The 13,477-nt window shown below is 37.6% G+C and overlaps 1 long non-coding RNA gene and 1 other non-coding gene across 2 annotated transcripts; both read right to left on the reverse strand.

Moving 5' to 3' along the window:
• Positions 1–630: 630 nt before the first annotated feature.
• On the reverse strand, positions 631–703 carry Trnap-agg. Its single transcript has one exon. It is a non-coding gene; the product is annotated as a tRNA-Pro (tRNA).
• Positions 704–3,566: 2,863 nt separating this feature from the next.
• LOC117293210 lies at positions 3,567–9,421 on the reverse strand. Its single transcript, XR_004519381.1, has 3 exons — positions 9,330–9,421; positions 6,026–6,500; positions 3,567–3,739 (listed from the first exon to the last, which is right to left on the reverse strand). It is a non-coding gene; the product is annotated as an uncharacterized LOC117293210 (long non-coding RNA).
• Positions 9,422–13,477: the final 4,056 nt, after the last annotated feature.

Here is a 13,477-nt window from a genome sequence, read left to right on the forward strand (position 1 = left end):
TATTCATTGATGAGTAAATTTGTTGGAAATATTATTATGAACAAATAAAATATGTGATTTGAGGCATTGCATGATGATGAGGTATCAGTGTGGTTTGCTGTAACATCATGTGTGTATCTACATGCCAGATGGAGTTTGTTCTTTACAGAACTGCCTTGCTATTATTTTACTAACGCAGAGTAGATTTATTGGATTTTTCAGGAGACTTCTAAGTTCGGAAAATAACTGTTCTGATTTTTAACTACTACCTGGGCGGAAAACGGGATGTAAGTATTATGCTCATAAAATATGAGCATGAAAACGTACGTGGTATAAAGAGAAGTAAAGCAGCTTTGATAGTATATCTTTTTGAGAAAGTACGAAGTACTGCAGTTATGGAAAAAGATATTATTACTTATTCTCCCCATGAGTTTGATTTTAAACGCTTCTCGGATTGCGTATTCCTAAAGGGCTTATTCTTCCTGGGTGGACATTACTAGCACCAGAGTTTCGAGGATAACTCAAAAGCAAAAACACATTTGTACAATTCTATTATATATAACAGATGTTAAATTTGCATCGGGGGTAAATAATATTTTAGCACTGTATACTCAGTACTTACCCAACTTTTGTGAAGAAAAAAAAATCTCAGGACTCGGGTTGGATTCGAACCCACGACCTTTGCTATCCTAGAGCAGTGTCTTACCAACTAGACCACCGAGACTGCCTGGTAAATTGAGGCAGTTCGAATCCTATGTTTTAGCAGCGGGTATTGCATACAATTTAATAGATGTTAAATTTGCATCGGGGATAAAGATAATAATTTTGATTTTTACCACATCGATGTGTGTTACCACTGTATATCTATTTGTTGGATATTACTTGAGGTGGTAAGCGCCTAATTGATTTTTTTTTACACCAAACATATCAAAAAAATATTACAAATAAATTGTCGCGACAAGATATAAATTATTATTATTTCATTTGTTTTAATATCTTCCCCGTCAATTATTTTTATGTTTGGGAGAGTGCCTCTCTTTGCCGTCGATGTTTCTGATTAAATAAAACATACAACTTGGAATAATAAAAAAACATTATCAAAATAAAAAACAAAAAGTTACTCTGCGATTTGTCAGGTATTCAGGAGCCGCGATTCGGGTTATTCCCCCATTGCAATGTATGGTCCGCGCAACACATACACCACTAACAGAGGCCCCTTACCGGCTTCCATATAGCACCCTTCTGGTATGACAACCGACTTCACAGTATATCCTTCCCTATCTCTCAACCCTAGCAGTCCTTGCCCCCCTCGCTCAGGGTAAACAAAGCGGCTCCCAAACCATACTGGTGTCTTTCCCAGTAATTAATGCCTTGTTTCGTATTATTGCGAGGGGCCGGGATCGAACTCGGGACCGGTGGCTCATACCGATTCGGAGTTCAGAGACAGTACCAGCGCCTAACGAATCGCCCTAGCACGTTGGTGCTTGCCAGACCCGATTTTAATTCTTATAAGGCAAAATAAATCCACATGCATTGTGGGACGGTCGTTTGATCACTGGGACGTGAACAACAGACCATAACAGACTTAAATTATTCTCTAAAAGACGCACTACCGCACTAGCTCAGTGAGTTAAGACGCAGTAAATGTCATTCTCAGACGTCATGTCTGAGTTCGAATGCCGGCTTCGACACAAAAGATCAGATTTTCATTTTAAATTACATTATTTTTTTTTTACTTGAAACGAAACGACCTATTTACAACCCAAAACAGCCACACTGGAAAAGAAAAAACACTTCAAAATGGACAAGAGTTTTTAAAAGATTTTAAGGTTGAGTAACTTACTGAACTGGAGTATTTATTTTTGAAGTAATTTTTTTCCCGGTATTTTTAGTTTGTCCAATGTTTTATTTCTTGCAATTTAAATATTGTTTTATTGACAGCAAATAAAATGTCTGTCCACGCACTTATGTGCAAAAAAATCGCTGTCCATGTTTGCTTTAGGATTTGATTTTCTAATATCATGTCTTTCGAGGCAAGTTCCAAGCATTAATACAAAATGTTAACCACCAGCACCCGTGGCGCAATGGGGGTGAGGGCGGTACCAGAACCCTAGCCCTACCCACCCCAAAGAGATCATAAAACACCTCAAAATGAATGGTTCAATACTTAGCCCCACCCCGTGAGTTATGTCTTTGCCCCTACTTGCACCCCCCTTCCGATTGGAAATGTTTGGTTACGTCAGTGATCACCACTAAGCTAAAAAGTTACCTCCTGTTCCTTAGCATGCTTAACGAGGAAACTAACCTTAGGACAAAACTGCTTTACTCTAAACAAGACCAGCATCTGACGTTATGTACTTGTTGTTTTTAACGCTACCAAGATACACACTTATAGATAAACACTCTAGGGTCATTTTGAAAAGCTCGGCTTTCTTTCGGTAAGTTTGAAAACGTACACATTCGGTACAGGTTTCCAATTAGATAGGAGGAGCTAAAGTTGGAACCCAAGCCTTGGTTACGGAAAGGACATACAAAAGAAAAACAGAGGGCGCCCTTAATTGTTGCTGTTAACCGAGCGCGCGCACATGTCTACAAATTGAATTTGATTCACGTACCTGATGTACTCCAATTGCTCTCTCCCACTTGACCTTCCTTGCCTCACACTGAGATATAAACATCTGGTTTTATGTTCACATTTCCCCTCCTCCAAGTTGAACACTTCTTCAGCTCGGAAAGTCATGCATTCTGTACGAAAATTAACAGACAGGATGCAGGCACGTTGTGTTTACAATGTGGCCATAGAACACTGGGTCTGGTTCCCTACGCATGTGTGATGGGAAAGGGTCTAAATGACAATGAAGGGGCCAAGCTATGTAGGAATCTATGGTAATACTTTATTTTGACGAATTTCGAAACCCATTTCCCAAGTTGATGATTAGCAAGTTTCATTTCAATAGCATACAGTGTATACATCAAATCGTGCTAGTATATAAGTGATTTTTTTTTCAGATTTTACTTAGTCCTTGTTTGAATAAAAACACACAAAAAGGCTGACTTAGTTGTGTATTCAAGTCATCAAATAAAGTACAGTAAAATCTATAGTCAAGTTGTAGTGATGAATTATATTGAGTGTTCTTGGAACAATCGAAATATTGAATGTGTTTTTTTTAAATTCAACTGAAACTTTTTGCTTCCTCTGTGCATGCTAAACGATTTGTTTTTCTCTTGCATTTTTTCCCCGTTGACCGAAACAAAAGCGAGAATGAAACGTCAAAATCCAGAACCAGTCAAAAAACGCCAACAATCTCAATAGCCGAACAATAGAGTAGTAAAAAAGAACTAAGTATAATGAAATTTTACATAAAACAATTTCAACAATAAAGATCAACAAAAGCGGAACAACAAAAGCGGAACAACAAAAACGGCTTGGCTTGCCACTACTGGTCAACAGAAAATAACCACGAGGGGAAAACAAAAACAACTTTGTGTCATTCTTATTTATTTGTAGCTCAATCATTTCGGCACAGCAATAAGTTATCGCTACTTCAAACAAGCTGGTAAAGAAACCCAACAGGGTTAAATAAAAGAAAACTGTTGAATGAATGAACTTTGTTTAAATTGTGACCAACCTGAGAATGTTTATACAGACATCTTGACATTATTGACTTTGCTGCAACAGTCGGGTCCCCGACGCCCACAGTGACAATGACAGTTCTTATGCTGATTTCATTAAGTCTGGTTTGTCTTGTTATTGGTTACTCTGGTTTGAACTAAAGACAAATAAAATGGTTGTGTCATAATGAATTGCTTATTGATTTAACCTTTACCCCAAAGATAGTGGTAGTTACTAGTAACAGCGACATTAAAACTACAGTATAATTAATTCAAAAGTGAGCAATGCACAACAAAATTAGCTAGGCACAGAAAAGTATTGCTTAGCAAAAAAAGGTCACCAGCCAAAATTACGTTAGGGAATAGGTTTAAACAGACTGTTGCCCCACTCAATTTATGCTTAGCAAAACAATTTGTTAAGCAGTTTTTTCTGATTAAAGGCGGTGGACACTATTGGTAATTACTAAAAATAATTTTCAGCATAAAACCTCACTTGGTAACAAGTAATGGGGAGAGGTTGATAGTATAAAACATTGTGAGAAACGGCTCCCTCTGAAGTAACATAGTTTTTGAGAAAGAAGTAATGTTCCACGAAGTTGATTTTGAGACCTCAAGTTTAGTTTGAGGTCTCGAAATCAAGCATATGAAAGCACACAACTTCGTGTGACAAGGGTGTTTTTTTCTGTCATTATTATCTTGCAACTTCGACGACTGATTAAGCTCAAATTTTCACAGGTTTGTTATTTTATGCATATGTTGAGATACACCAAGTGAGAAAACTGGTCTTTGACAATTACCAATAGTGTCCAGTGTCTTTAACAGCTTTATGAAGTTTGGCCCTGATGGTAACATTTAACACCAGTGATTAACACCAGTGTTGTGTACTTTGTTGTCTAATATGGAACTTATTGGTAAGCATTCCTAAACCACAGCCCTGACTAAAATCCTTTCAACTTACAGTTTCGAACTGTATAAAGCTGCTAAGCAAAACACGATTTGGAAAACAGTTACAGCAACAACAATTTAGGAATTTTGGCTTGTAACCAGTTTTTATTAAGCAAGCTTTTTTTGTGCTAAGCAACTTTGTATGCTTACAGGCTTTATGCAATGGGATCAAGATCCATCTCTTTTAGGTTAAAAATAAGTCAGAGCTTAAGTCAGAAACCACAGAGGGTCAGAAATGGCCCTTTTTAGAACAAGAGCTACACAAACAATGGTTAACTAGTGTGTAAACAAATCAACACTTAATTACTTTAGATCCTCCAACTGTTCCTTCTTAATTTAAACCTGCCTTTCCATACATACATACATGTATTAACATACATCAAGTCTTCTAGTTTTCAAGAAACATCGAAAAGGGATGGCACATCATTGGTTATTGGTGTAATTGATGTTTTAAAACTTATAATAATTCAAATTGTTTTTTTTTAATATAGAATATTTTAACCCCCAAAAAACCGATGTGTGTTAGCACTGTATACTCAGTGCTTACGCGAGCTTGGTGAAAAAAAATCACAGGCAAGACACTTGTAAGACACTGCTTAAGAATTTAAAAGGTTCTGGGTTCTAATCCCACCCAAGTAATATGCCTGTGATTTTTTCACAGAACTCAGGAAAGCATATACAATGCCAACACACATCGGTGTACATGTATATGGGTGAATTTAAACAAACATTATGTTATAGTGTGTTAAGAATTCTCAAAATATAGGCCTTAATCAGTCAACACCAAGACTCGGGTTAAATTTTAGATGGGCTATAAAGGGGTGCACAATGCCCTGGTTTGGGAATGGAACATCACATAAGATCAGCAAATTTGTTAGTTAAGCATATCTACAAATATTACAGCATTGTACTACAGACCTGTATGCTTTGTTTTGGAAAGGGCAAGGGCACTAAGGCATTTTCTCCTTGGTAGAGGGCACCCTACAAGGAAATTTGTACTGGAGCATTTCAAGGGCACCAAGACAATGACCAGGGGCATGGAGGCAATCGCCTTTGTTGTCTCCCTGAAGTAGCAGGCCTGATGCTATCAATGCAAAACAAACTTGATCATCAGCTGTCTTAAATTTACATCTATTTGTCAATAAACTTTATTCTAATGACCAATCACTGCTTTTATAATATCATTTTGTCCTTTATAAAGTCAACTGTGGATCGATGGGTGTTTGAATTTGAACAATCTACAAATTTTCTCTTTGACCCAATTCCCCCGATTGTGCCTTTTTTGTAGTCAATGTTCCTGTTTGTTACACAATACACTGTGCACTTTAGGCAATGAGGCCTTTACAGTCTTACCATAACTTGTATGTGCAATTTGATTCCCAAAAGCTAGGGTGAGTGCTGCAGACAGTAGCTGCATGTGACACTTGTACATGGGATCAACACTCAAAACTTAATACTCGACACTCAATACTCATTATTAAATACTCACTGCTTCACTGCTACTGTAATATCAGAGGTGACTGCATCATCAACTTTGGTTGAGATAGTTAGGATCCTGTTGCTGCAGTGGCCTTCTCAGCTACAGTAGTTTTCTGAGCAATGGCTGAGGAGTACTTTGGGGGTCCATGGTACGCCTTCACTGCTACTGTAATATCAGAGGTGTCTGCATCATTGACCTCAGTTGAGATTGTTGAGATTTCAAATCTAATTCCAGCAGCACAAACTCAGTTATTGGTTGATGCATGAACAGCTTCAACCACATTCCAGTTAGAGACTCAAACCCTGGTGCTCTCCTCTCACTTAAACTGCAGCAATAATCTCAGCCATCTCGTTGGACGTCTGGCCGGAGTTGCAACCAATGAGTACCCCCTGGCATCACAGTCCACAGCCTGCTTGGTTCCCTGACGACCATACTTAGTGTGGTGATTTATCTCATTCTTGATACTATCAGTTTCTCTGTCAACCTGTGAAGATAGAGAAGCATTTATGTTAATATTAATATTAAAGTCTATAGCGCACGTATCTACCAACAAGGCGCTTGTTATATACGTTTTAAGAGAAAGATAGGTTTTGAAGTTATGAATTCTGAGACCCAATTATGTAGCACATTATAAGGGTTTACAAGGTGCTACACGGCATACAGCAGCCACAGCCCTGAACACCAGGGTGAACCCTGTCTCTTTTTGACAAGTGCACTGAGTTCTTTTACGTGATGTTAAACAACACACTAAACCAATGGCATGACCTCCCATCTGAAGGACGAAGCAATGGTTTAATGACTTGCTTGAGGACACTAGTGTTACGACAGGGACTCGAACCCACACTCTGTTGATCAGAAACAACAGAGTTTGAATTCGGTGCTCTTAACCCTTCGGCCATGACACCTCCATGGACTAAAAGCTAGCTCAAAATTTAAAAATTTAAAATTCTAAAGATTCAACTTTGTACCTTAATAGAAAAGACGATAGTTTTAATTTAAAAGTTTTGTGTATTAATTCTTGTTGTGATAATAAAACAAGTATGACATTAAGTAGGATTTGAAACTTTGCATAGTGGAAACACAATATAGTGAATGGTTTGCAGTAACACCATGTAATGATAATATCTAATTTAACAAACTGGTCCAAACTTTGAGTTGAAACCACAGGTTCTTTTCAGAACCACCCCAACTTATTTAAAGATTATCATTACATGGTGTTATTGCAAACCTTTACTATCTCAGTATGACATTGCAACTGTCACAAGATCGTACCGTATTATATGACCTTGTCTCAAGGATGCAATAAATCCATAGTTATTGTGTATTCTTTTCTACAGAAATGAACTTTGTTTTCCACAAAATGAGCAATAATTTCGGATGTATTTAACTCATCAATTGTGCGATGCAGCTTTGTCTCCACACCACCAAATTGTTATATACTTCATCATCAGTCCGGTAAATCACATCCTTCTTCTCGCTGATGGTATGATGCATTGACATTAACTGTTGGGGGTCAAGAAGTTTGGGAATGAGGTTAGACTAGTAGACTAGAATGATAAGTTGGTTCAATATAGTTTGACAACAAGAATCAAAAACAGGGACAGATTGTGATACAAGCGTGAACAGCGAAGAAAAAAAGAGGTCCACATAATGTATAGCATTGCAGCTACACGGACTTTCAAATGTCAACACAGTCATTTTTACAATGTTGAAGAATATGATTTTTCTTAAATTAGAACAAAGCGACATCCAATGAGTGTGTGCACCACACAGTTAAGACCAAATGCCACCTTTTGTTACATAAAGAATTATCATTATCCACAGTTAACCAATACGATTCAAACTTGCTTCTTGTCACAGGGTGAGCTCATTGGCTTAGCAGTTAAGATCTACTCTAGAATGAGGAAGTTGGACTACCATCTCAACTGCCTCAGTATTTCGATATGATTCAAACTTGCTCCTTGTCACTGGGTGAGCTCATTGGCCTAGCAGTTAAGATCTACTCTAGAATGAGGAAGGTGGACTACCATCTCAACTGCTTCAGTATTTCAATATGATTCAAACTTGCTCCTTGTTACTAGGTGAGCTCATTGGCCTAGCAGTTAAGATCTACTCTAGTATGAGGAAGGAGGACTACCATCTCAACTGCCTCAGTATTTCAATATGATTCAAACTTGCTTCTTGTCACTGGGTGAGCTCATTGGCCTAGCAGTTAAGATCTACTCTAGAATGAGGAAGGTGGACTACCATCTCAACTGCCTCAGTATTTCGATATGATTCAAACTTGCTCCTTGTCACTGGGTGAGCTCATTGGCCTAGCAGTTAAGATCTACTCTAGAATGAGGAAGGAGGACTACCATCTCAACTGCCTCAGTATTTCAATATGATTCAAACTTGCTTCTTGTCACTGGGTGAGCTCATTGGCTTAGCAGTTAAGATCTACTCTAGAATGAGGAAGGAGGACTACCATCTCAACTGCCTCAGTATTTCAATATGATTCAAACTTGCTTCTTGTCACTGGGCGAGCTCATTGGCTTAGCAGTTAAGATCTACTCTAGAATGAGGAAGGAGGACTACCATCTCAACTGCCTCAGTATTTCAATATGATTCAAACTTGCTCCTTGTCACTGGGTGAGCTCATTGGCCTAGCAGTTAAGATCTACTCTAGAATGAGGAAGTTGGACTACCATCTCAACTGCCTCAGTATTTCGATATGATTCAAACTTGCTTCTTGTCACTGGGTGAGCTCATTGGCTTAGCAGTTAAGATCTACTCTAGTATGAGGAAGGTGGACTACCGTCTCAACTGCCTCAGTATTTCAATATGATTCAAACTTGCTTCTTGTCACTGGGTGAGCTCATTGGCCTAGCAGTTAAGATCTACTCTAGAATGAGGAAGTTGGACTACCATCTCAACTGCCTCGGTATTTCGATATGATTCAAACTTGCTCCTTGTCACTGGGTGAGCTCATTGGCCTAGCTGTTAAGATCTACTCTAGAATGAGGAAGGAGGACTACCATCTCAACTGCCTCGGTATTTCGATATGATTCAAACTTGCTCCTTGTCACTGGGTGAGCTCATTGGCCTAGCTGTTAAGATCTACTCTAGAATGAGGAAGTTGGACTACCATCTCAACTGCCTCAGTATTTTAATATGATTTAAACTTGCTTCTTGTCACAGGGTGAGCTGATTGGCCTAGCAGTTAAGATCTAGCTATTAAGATCTATGCTTAAAGAATATTAGTAAGCAACACTCTCAGCATTTATGACTATAAGACACACCACATGGTTCCTCTCATCTCAAACCTGATTACTTTGGTTTAGGTCATGCTCCAGCAGTGACATCATCTGCTTCAGCTTTAGACTCCCACACTCCTCATCCTCAAGACACTGAACTAGACTTGAGTTCTCCCTCTGTAAAGAACAAAGATGAGAAAGAGGGTAGATGATGAGAAAGTGAAATCCAGTAGAATTCCAACCATTGATGATCCTCACACCATGTTCAGAATCTCGTTCATGAGAACCATCTTCTGTCTGAGGTTCATTTTTCTCTCCACAGGACTCTGAAAGCAGTGAGTATACAGCGCTTATCACACATCAATGAGAGGGTCAAACTTAAATAAAATTATTAATTATCCCAGCCAGGCTATCATGGGCAGTGCTGTATTGATACTTTTCATCACTAACCCTAGGAAGGGATGAGCTTAAAACATCGCTGATTGGCTACATTTGAATTGGTTCAAATTTCAAATTTTAGTTCGATCTGATAAATAGTTTTTGCACTACGGCACACTCGGTTTCGATCAAAATGCGCACACCATCGCTGATATTCGGTTAACACTGGGTCAAATTGGTTAAATTGGCACCACTAGAAAGAAAATTGCATAAACTTTCCAAATCTGCCATTACTTTCTCCGTGTAGAAAATTTCTAAAGTCATAACTTCCAATGGTGTTTGTACTTTTCAACAAGACAACAAATATAAGTAGGTAACTATTCTGATTTGAAAACTTGATTTGTTTTATTTCAGAAAAGATTTGAGCTTCTTCAAGATCCATTAAAGCCATTGGACCCTTTCAATACAGAAAAAAAAAAAGTTCACAGATTTACAAATAATTTACAGGGTTTACAGAAGGTAACGGTGAAAGACTTCTCTTGAAATATTATTCCATGAAATGCTTTACTTTTTTAGAAAACATTAAAACAATATCAATTCTCGTTAGCGAGAATTACGGATTTATTTTAAACACATGTCATGACACAGCGAACACCATCGCTGATAACGCGAAACGCGCGAAAACAAGAGTGGGTTTTCCCGTTATTTCTCCCAACTCCGATGACCGGTTGAACCTAAATTTTCACAGGTTTGTTGTTTTATATATAAGTTGTGAAACACGAAGTGTGGGACTTGGACAATACTGTTTACCGAAAGTGTATAATGGCTTTAAGTAACTTCAATTACTCCTAAAAAAAATTAAGTTCAGGAAATATCTCTCAGCTCAGAGCAGTTTGTACGAGACAGTCAAAGTGTATGAGGGAGAAAGAAAATGGAATAAATCTTCACTTGACAGAAACAATAATAGAGTAAGAATCATCTCCAGATTTATTGACAATGTCAAAAGTTGAATATACTTTGCTTTAGAGATAGAGTAGCATTAATCCAAGCAACTTGTCATGAGCAATAATCCACTGCAATGTCTTAATATACAGATCAAACTTACTCAAACAAACTCAAACTAAACTACTTTATGTATGCACTATCAACAGCGTTAACCAGTCTTGATTATCAAGTAAAATGTACTCCCAATATGGGTCAAAAAGCAAACTCATACAGTAAGTCTTAAAGGCAGTGGACACTATTGGTAATTACTCAAAATAATTATTAGCATAAAACCTTTCTTGGTGACAAGTAATGGGGACAGATTGATGATATAAAACAAAGTGAGAAATGGCTCCCTCTGAAGTGCCATAGTTTTTCGAGAAAGACGAATTTTCCACGAATTTGATTTTGAGACCTCAAGTTTAGAACTTGAGGTCTCAAAATCAACCATCTAAACGCACACAACTTCGCGTGACTAGGGTGTTTTCTTTTTTCATTATTATCTCACAACTTCTATGACCGATTGAGCTCAAATTTTAACAGGTTTGTTATTTTCTGCATATGTTGAGATACACCAACTGCAAAGGCTAGTCTTTGACAATTACCAATAGTGTCCACTGCCTTTCAAATCATTTTTGATCATAAAACATACCTGTCTCTTAAAGGGAAGATACACGTTTGGTAATTACTCAAAACAAATATTAACTTAAAAACTGACTTGGTAACGTGCATTGGAGAGCAGTTGATAGTATAAAACATTGTGGAAAACGACTCCCTCTGAAGTAACGTAGTTTTTGAGAAAGAGGTACTTACTCACTTAAATAATAAAAGTCTTTTATTCCTGTCTGAAAGCACACAAATTTGTCTAACAAGGGTGTTTTTTATTTCATTATTTTCTCGCAACTTCGATGGCCGACTGAGCCCAAATTTTCAGAGGCTTGTTATTTTATGCCTATGTTGGGATACACCAAGTGAGAAGACTGGTCTTTGACAATAACCAAACGTGTACCTTCCCTTTAACATAAAAGCAAATCCAGATAATTGGAAGTATCAGCAATACAACTACTTCTAATAGCTTTATAACACAATAGCTTTATAACACAATCTTGATTATACATTGAAACTAAAGTTAACTTCAAACTTTTCTATATAGAAAACCATGATTTATGTAGCACCTTATAAAGGATTACAAGGTGCTACGGTGCATAAAAGCAGCCACAGTCAGGAACACCGGGGTACACCCCTTCTCGTTTTGATAAGTGCACTGGGTTCTTTTACATGCGAACACAACACATGGAACCAACGGCTTACGTCCCATCCGAAAAATGAAGCAATGGTTAAGTGTCTTGGTAAGTGTCACGACTGGGGGATTCGAACCCACACTCTGCTGATCAGAAACACCAGAGTTTGAATTCTTTGCTCTTAACCACTTGGCCAAGACACTTCTACAGAAAACAATCTTGATTATACAATGAAACTAAAGTTACCCCTTTATTTTAGGTAAATACCAAACTCCTATAAATGATGTATAAAGTGTTTGTATTTATATGACTTGATTATAATGTACACCTGTTCCTTAAAGGCACTGGACACGTTTTGTAAAATGTAAAAGACCAGTATTCTCACTTGGTGTATCCCAACACATGCATAACATAACAAACCTGTGGAAATTTGGGTTCAACTGGTCATTGAATTTGCAAGAGAATAAAGTAAGAAAATGCACCCTTGTTGCAACACTTCGCATACTTTCAGATGCGTAAAAAAAGGCTTTAGACCCGAAGAAGTTCAGTATTTTAGAGAGAAAAAATACCTCTTTCTCTAAAACCATGTTACTTCAGAGGGATCTGTTACCCACAAGGTTTTGTACAATCAACAGCTCTCCATTGCTCGTTACCAAGTAAGTTTTTATGCCAACAATTTTTTTGAGTAACTGCTAAAAGTGTCCAGTGCAATTAACATAAAAGCAAATCAAGATAGTTGGAACTTGGAAGTAAAAAAATTGCTGCCACTATTAACTACAGAAAACTATGTTGATTATACAATATCAAACTCATATACTTGTTTGATGTATGCAGTATTTATTTTTATATGACTTGATCATAATGTACACATGTTTCTTAAGATCAAAGCAATTATAGTTAATTGGAAGAATCATTAATAATAATAATATCAAAGTCTTATATGGCGCACAAATCTACCAAAAAAGGTACTCAAGGCGCTGAGTTTACACAAACTTCAGAAAGATAGGTTATAACAGTGATGAATTCTGAGAACCAATTAGTTAGCACCTTATAAGGGTCTATACAAGGTGCAACAGCAGCCACAACCAAGAACACCAGGGCGAACCCCTTCTCTTTTTGATTAGTGCACTGGGTTCTTTTGCATGCATTACACAACACATGGGACCAACGACTATTACGTCCCATCCGAAGGACGAAGCAATGGTTAAAGGAACACGTTGCCTTGGATCGGTCGAGTTGGTCTTTGAAAAGCGTTTGTAACCGTTTGTTATAAAATAAAATGCATATGGTTAGAAAGATGATTTAAAAGTAGAATGCAATGATCCACACAAATTTGCCTCGAAATTACGTGGTTTTCATGTTACTTTGCAAACTAACACGGTCGGCCATTTATGGGAGTCAAAAATTTGACTCCCATCATGCCCATAAATGGCCGACGGTAGTAGTCGACAAGGTAAAAGGAAAACCACGCAATTTCGAGTGATACTTGTGTGGATCATTATATTCTACTATTAAATTATCTTTCTAACCATATGCATTTTATAAAAAAACCGGTTACAAATGCTTTTCAAAGACTAACTCGACTGATCCAAGGCAACGTGTTCCTTTAAGTGTCTTGCTTA

This window comes from Asterias rubens, chromosome 8 (genome assembly GCF_902459465.1).
Source record: "Asterias rubens chromosome 8, eAstRub1.3, whole genome shotgun sequence".
Lineage (NCBI taxonomy): Eukaryota > Metazoa > Echinodermata > Asteroidea > Forcipulatida > Asteriidae > Asterias > Asterias rubens.